Consider the following 6,669-nt stretch of genomic DNA (forward strand, 5'->3'; position numbering starts at 1 on the left):
TTTCTTCAAGGATGATTTCACATTCAGTTCACTTGGATATGATTGGCAAGTCATTTATTTTAGATCAGTACATGTTCAAATTGTATGAGCATTGCACTTTTTACTGGATGAACTGTGACTCATGAAAAGCAAAGGCCAATGTGGTTTCAGATCTCTGTTATGGCTACTGATAAGATTAATTGCATTTGAATTGGAGAGCAGAATTGCATGCATTTGTTTCTCTTTTTACCACCATGAATCAATTTATGTATCTTGCTGAAGAGGCATGTTTTATTTTTCAGTGCTTTGATTGCTTTCTCAGGAACTGTTACGCATTGGATAAAGCTGCCTGCTCTTCTAAAAACTGCCATTCTGCACACAATCTTCAGATGTGAGAAATCCTTCTAAAGTAGTATCTCAACACAATAGTCTTTTGATTTGTTTGCTTACTTTGGAATTGGCAACACCAAGTTGTAGTGTTTGTGTAGTTTGCAGGCCTCAAAAACAGCAGAAGATGTGTAACAAATTGGCAGATACGAGAGTGCATGTACTGTATGTTGTATCTTGTATCTATATGATGACTTGAAATTGTTTAATTAGATGGAAATTTCAACTTTTAAAGAAACTGATCCAGTAGCTACACCCTAAAAAGGATGCAGCATGTACAACAAACTGAATCACACACCATATGAACTCACTTGCATACCATATATGTGAATGGAAATCTTTACAGCTCTGTATGTTTCGGTTCTACTTTCATTGCAGTGTGATAAGCATTTTGCAGTAACGCTTATATATATTTTGATGTGTTCTGCCCTCTCCTTTTGTGTTTCTCTCACTGTTGTTTACCGTATTGTGATACCATTTGTATTTTACATTCACAGTTTGCATGTTTTTATTGTGACTAAAAAAATAAAACTGTCATGGTCCAACATCTGGGTTAATCCACCAATCAGACAAAGCCTTGTTCTATCCATCAAGCTTTCTTCTTCCCCTCATTCACACCTTTTGATTAGGTGTGCTGTTTTCATTTACACATGTAGATGATGATGATTATAGCTGTGAGGCGTTTTTTCTTTTTTTTCTTCCTCAAGCATTTCCATTGCAGCATTGAGGGGGCCCCTTCATTGTCAACACTGAGATACAGTGCATTGTCTCGTCAGACAGTTTCAGACGCACCACAGTGGTGACAGCCCAAACACTGTCTTTGTGTTCCCTCTCTGTCTCCCAGATTAGAGCTTGATTGGTGCAGGTTGCTGACAGGAGGCTGTCAGTAGTTGTGATGTCTGAAGTGGAATATGTGCAAGTGAAGAGGTTAATTACACAACATTTAAGACCCTTCTTTGCCTCACCATTCATACTGTAGCCAATCACATCCAAGACGCTCGCTAATCAAAAGTGGGCTGGCAGCTCTGCGCCGTGGCAACAGTTGCCGTGATGGCGGCTCGTCTGGCAGGGAGCGCACGTCCTGCTGTTTGCCTATTTGAGTTGGTTGGCAGGCTGGTACAATCCCCCGTCTCTTTTACTGCTATTCATTCATAGCCAAAAGAAGGTGGAGAATAAATGTGTTCTGAAACTCTGACTGGATCATTCTTACTTGTCTGGTTTGTGCTTCATTAAAGCTGGCAATCATGTTAAAATAGAAACAATTTGTCTACTATTCAAGTAAACAATATAGCAGAATACATGGAATATTTAGTATTTTTTATTTTAACGCCTTAGAAAGAGCTACATAAGGTGTGTTATCGTGCTCTCCAAATGTCTTATATAAAATGAATATACATTTGATCACAAGCCCCTTTTTACAAGACTTTTGTTTTTACAGATGTGTTCAAAACATATAAAAAGATACGGTCCTCTGTAGTTTATACTCAATTAGGCCTGATTTTACAGTCAGCCTCTTGACCGGTGGATATTGTTTGCTAGTTTGCTGCTGCATTAGACAAAGTAGAAACACGTGAAGCATGCAGAGGTTCAGTTTCAGTTTGACAAACTTTGAAGTGGTACACAGCCACAATGAGATATGACATTCTTGACTTGCCCCCCCTCATGTGCTGACATGAAGACCCACAGCTCGAAAACGTATGGCCGCCACCGGTCGCTCCATGTCAACAACGTTGTCACTCGGCCGCCTGAACTCCAGCTTTCATCTAGTTCACTTTAAAGTGTGACCTCTTTGACCTGTCAGAGACACGCACATCCATTCTCGTCACACCCTGCAGGACCTCTCACCACTGCGGTAATGAGCAGGACAGCTGACAAGCAGTGTGGAGAGTGACAGAGATTATGAGCAAACCAGGAGGAAACTTGAATTTGTGCGTTTGTAGAAGTCAGTCTGAGTTATCCTTCTGAAGTAGTATTCTGAAATCACACGCGTGAGTTTGTGTGTGTGCAAAAATCTCAGGATATCAAAAGATTCATGGATGACTTTTATTCTACAGGAGGGCCCTGCTAAGTATTTTATTTTATGATTATATTATTATATTATTATATTACTATGATTATATTCTTTGTGGAGCCCCATATAGAAGATGGTACAATTATGCAGATTCCCAAAAGTACCACACAGACTAGTAACAAGCCTCCTTTTGTATGATTGGTATCATAGAATATGTGATTCTGTTTGGTTAGCTGTTATATAGCAAGGATCGTTTTTACAACAAAGTGCACGGTTTTTATTTTGTACTGTGGTGCCAGAAAGTAATTTGACTTTGGTCCCCTCTGAGGATGGAACAAAACATAATGTCCTTGACAACGCTCAGCCTCTTTTTTTTTTTTTTTCCAAACGAAGCAACAAGACATTGTTCAAAATAGCAGCTTTGAGATTATTTCTGTATCCAATTTCCCTGAGGTAATGTTCATTGTGTTTTAGTATATGTTGTTCCATAGCAACTGAGATGAAATGGTTATTGATTTGCTCAGGAGCAAATTAGGCCTCACCCTGGAGTATCCGTGCAATACACTCTGCACTGCCTCCATAGCGCTACGAACAACCTTCAACAGATATTTCTTCCTCCTCCTTTAATTACCACTGGTTACCTGAATGGCATGGCACACAGAGAGCTGCCCTCGTAATTAGCTGTCAGCTGTTTTAAGGCACAGCTCATTGATTAAGTCATGATCGCTAATAGGACGTGAAATCCTGCTGCCTTCCCCACTGATATAGACAAGAATGAATGGAGGTTTTAAATTGGCACCTCCCCTCCAGAGTTAAGTACTTGAATAGGCAAATGCGTAATAACAGTGTTTTACAATCACATGGGAGTTGGGAACATTTTTAGTGCACATCCTTTTTCATAAGCTTGTCTGAATTGTAACCACTGATTAAACCTTAATGTAAAGTCAGTGATTCTAACAAAGTCATTTATGAAAGTTAAAAAAACCTCTGGTGAACCCATGTATTTATGAGGGCTCTGCTTACCATGCTGATTTTGAATATGGAGTTAATCCCTGTTTGGCCAATCTGTTGCCATGAGATGCAGTCGGGTGATGTCCTCCCAGTTGGCTGACAGAAAGCTTTCAGGCTTGATGTCGTGTCTTACTGTCCAAAAGCAGTTACTCTAACTGCAAACTGCAGTGTTACGTCCTTCAGTCTGGCTTTGCATTCTGGAGGGATGTGTTGTGACTGGATCAAGAGGATGGCTGTAAGGTATTACTACTACAGCAGCACATGTGTCATGTCCTGTCTTTGTAATTCCATATACTTATGGCTCATCACTTTACTATTTAAAATAAAAGTATTTTAAAGGAGTCTTTAAAGAACTTTTATATCCACATCCACCTGCTGTACTTCACTTCACTGAGGTGTACAGTAAGCAAGAAACCATATTAGCCTCTGAATAAGTGCCAGTCCATCTAACTAATAATAATTTAAGAAAAGGTTAAAGTGGTTTGTTTTCACCCATATTGATCATTTAAAATAAACACCACTAAATTCCTGGATTTAAAACAAACACAAAAATAGCATAAATAACGTGTAAATAGCCACTTTGTGAGGTTAAAGTTTGGCAGTTGCACATTAAAGATCCAGATCTCAGCATGTTGTTTCTTTGTTCACTCGTAATTATTGATCTTGTCTCTGGGAATGTGACTAGTCTGGATGAACAGGTGGGCCTATGCCTACAGGCATGTGAACCGAAGGCCTCTGCAGCTCCAGCATCCAGACTTTTGTGCTCATGAGACTTTTGGCGGACGTGTGGCAGTCCCTCCTCCTACTTCCATCTCCACAGCTCCCCTAACACAGTTGTTCATGAATATGGATGGCAGGCAGGGCTCCCTGGCATCATTAACGTGCCACAAGCCCATATAAATCACATCACCATAAAACCTCCAAATGCTCTGATAAAGAATGTAACACGATAACAACCAGCAGAAGTCAAGAAGACAAACAATTCTTGGGAAGAGAAACACTGGGTTCTTTGTTCAATGCTTGCTCTGTGATTTGATTGTGTCCTATATTACTGTGCAGTTGTGTAGTAGTGTTAACAGCCTCAAACATCTCATGTGACAAGGCTGGATGCAGTTACATGCAGACACGGTTTATCTTGGCTGAGATGTTGACGGCCACTCATGCACAGCTGCAATAGACTTGAACCCTTAGAAGATTCTCCCTTCTCAGCATGGGGAAGAAAAGCTCAGGCATCTTTCCACTTTGAAAAATGAAGGCACGTATTAAACTCTCAATACCCACTTTTGTTAAACTGCTGTATTACATGGATTGCAGGGTTCGTCCTGAGATTGATTATGATGGTCAGCAGAACTACAATATGACTGGATCTAATGAAAATGTAAAAAGTGGATGGTTATTCCTTGTTACATGGCTAGTTTCTATCTTTAATTCCCAAACTATTGGTTGTAACTCATTTGACAAGATATATTTTTTTAATCTCTCCCTTTCTCTCTCTCTGTGGAACGAATAAAAAGCAAAGTACATTTAAATGGCACAATCAGCAGCTGGACTCTGCACTGAGGGCATTTCGACAATCTGTTGGCAGCCAGCCTCATCCCCACTCATCCTTTCTGACAAAGCCATACACAGCCATGAAACACGCTTGGTGCATATTGTTCCCCCTTTAAAAGACCTTCTAACCATCTGTAGTGTTCTTGAATAAGAACCTTTTATGACTTTGGTTTGTGATGCACATGAACATGCCATGTGTGTCCTGAGGCCACCTTCAGACCAACAATAACACTGCGTCAAAAAGGCTCATTCTCTTTCAAGGAGACCACTGCATGGGCGCGGCAGCTGCAGAGGGCTCCAGTAAAAACACACAGGGTTGTCCATCAAAAAGTGGCTCCTGGTTCAAGTTTTGCCACACTGCAGTGCAACAACATCCAACCTTATTGGGTAGAATACCTCGTAGCATGTACTGTAGCTTGTAGCGCTGTGCTAGTTGTAGCGCTGTGTACAGATTGCAAAGCCCTAATTTTGTGATTTTGGGACATGTAGATACAATTTACCCAACCTGACTTCTATTTATCAGTATAAATAAATTGCTGTAATGTGTCCTGCCATTGAACTGGACGTCACCCTTTATTGTTTTATTCTCGATGCAGTGCTATTATTGCTTTGAACGCAACCTTAGATTAAGATATAACAGAGGTCCAAGTAAAGTACATTCACAGCATCAGCTCTGTATGGATGTGTAGTTTTGTTTTGGGAACTTTAAAGAATGGATTATGAATTACGCTGCAAAGACTACAATATGGTTCAGTTATCTCAGGCAAGGTTAACATTGTATTGCGCCTTTGGTAAAATGGTAAACCATATAATTTAGTGTAAATTTGAACAGTTGCCAAATGCAGATCTTTACACGCCATGTGCAAACCTTGTTTACTATAGAATGGAGAGTTGTATAAAGGCATAAAGTCACTATGACCAAAATCACACATAAGAAACACGAAGCACTGATCCTCGATGTGCTGGAATGTTTTTTTTCTTTTTTTGTTATGGACATGGGGGACTAATTCTCTGCACCACAAAAGAGAGCACAGTGGTGTGCCTGTTCTTTTTTATTTTTTCCATGACAGTGCACCCCTGCAAATATCAAACAGGCCCCCGTATCCACAAAAGGAGGTGCTTTGAGTCTGACTTTTTGCTGTGTTTGATGAGTGAGTCCCCCCCCCTCCCTCAAATTCACACATGAATATGGAGTAGCAGGGCCTCGATGAGGCAGGCAGACATCTCCTCTCTCCTCAGAGTAACTTCACACGAGGTTCCTTGCGGGGGGTCTGAAGTGGATTCTGGGGGGCACCACAATGCCAGCCTTCTTCTCCTGGCACTTTTGTTTTTCCGAGACAAGCCATGCAAAATGCATTGCTTTCACCCTGCAGAGGATGGATACATGTTTTTGAAGCACATGTGTAAGGAGAAGAGAGGAATGGTGCCTTACTGTAGCTTTGTGCTGGGACACTTTTCCCTTCTTTCTGTTACTCTCCAATGCAAGGTACTGTAGATGATTCAATACACTGTACTGATCTCTCCTTCCTAATCAATCGAAGAGTTATGGAGAATTATTCAGTAAGGTTATACATGATTGAACATGTGGCTGCAACACGCTGTGATCCTTCACGAGATAATTCATACAAGTGGAAGTAGTTACAGCAGTATTTCCTCAGCCACCCTTCCTTCACATTACATTTAAAATGGACATTTTCACTTGTAGAAGTAACAATTTCACGAATTTGAAA

This window comes from Enoplosus armatus, chromosome 15 (genome assembly GCF_043641665.1).
Source record: "Enoplosus armatus isolate fEnoArm2 chromosome 15, fEnoArm2.hap1, whole genome shotgun sequence".
NCBI classification, from domain to species: domain Eukaryota; kingdom Metazoa; phylum Chordata; class Actinopteri; order Centrarchiformes; family Enoplosidae; genus Enoplosus; species Enoplosus armatus.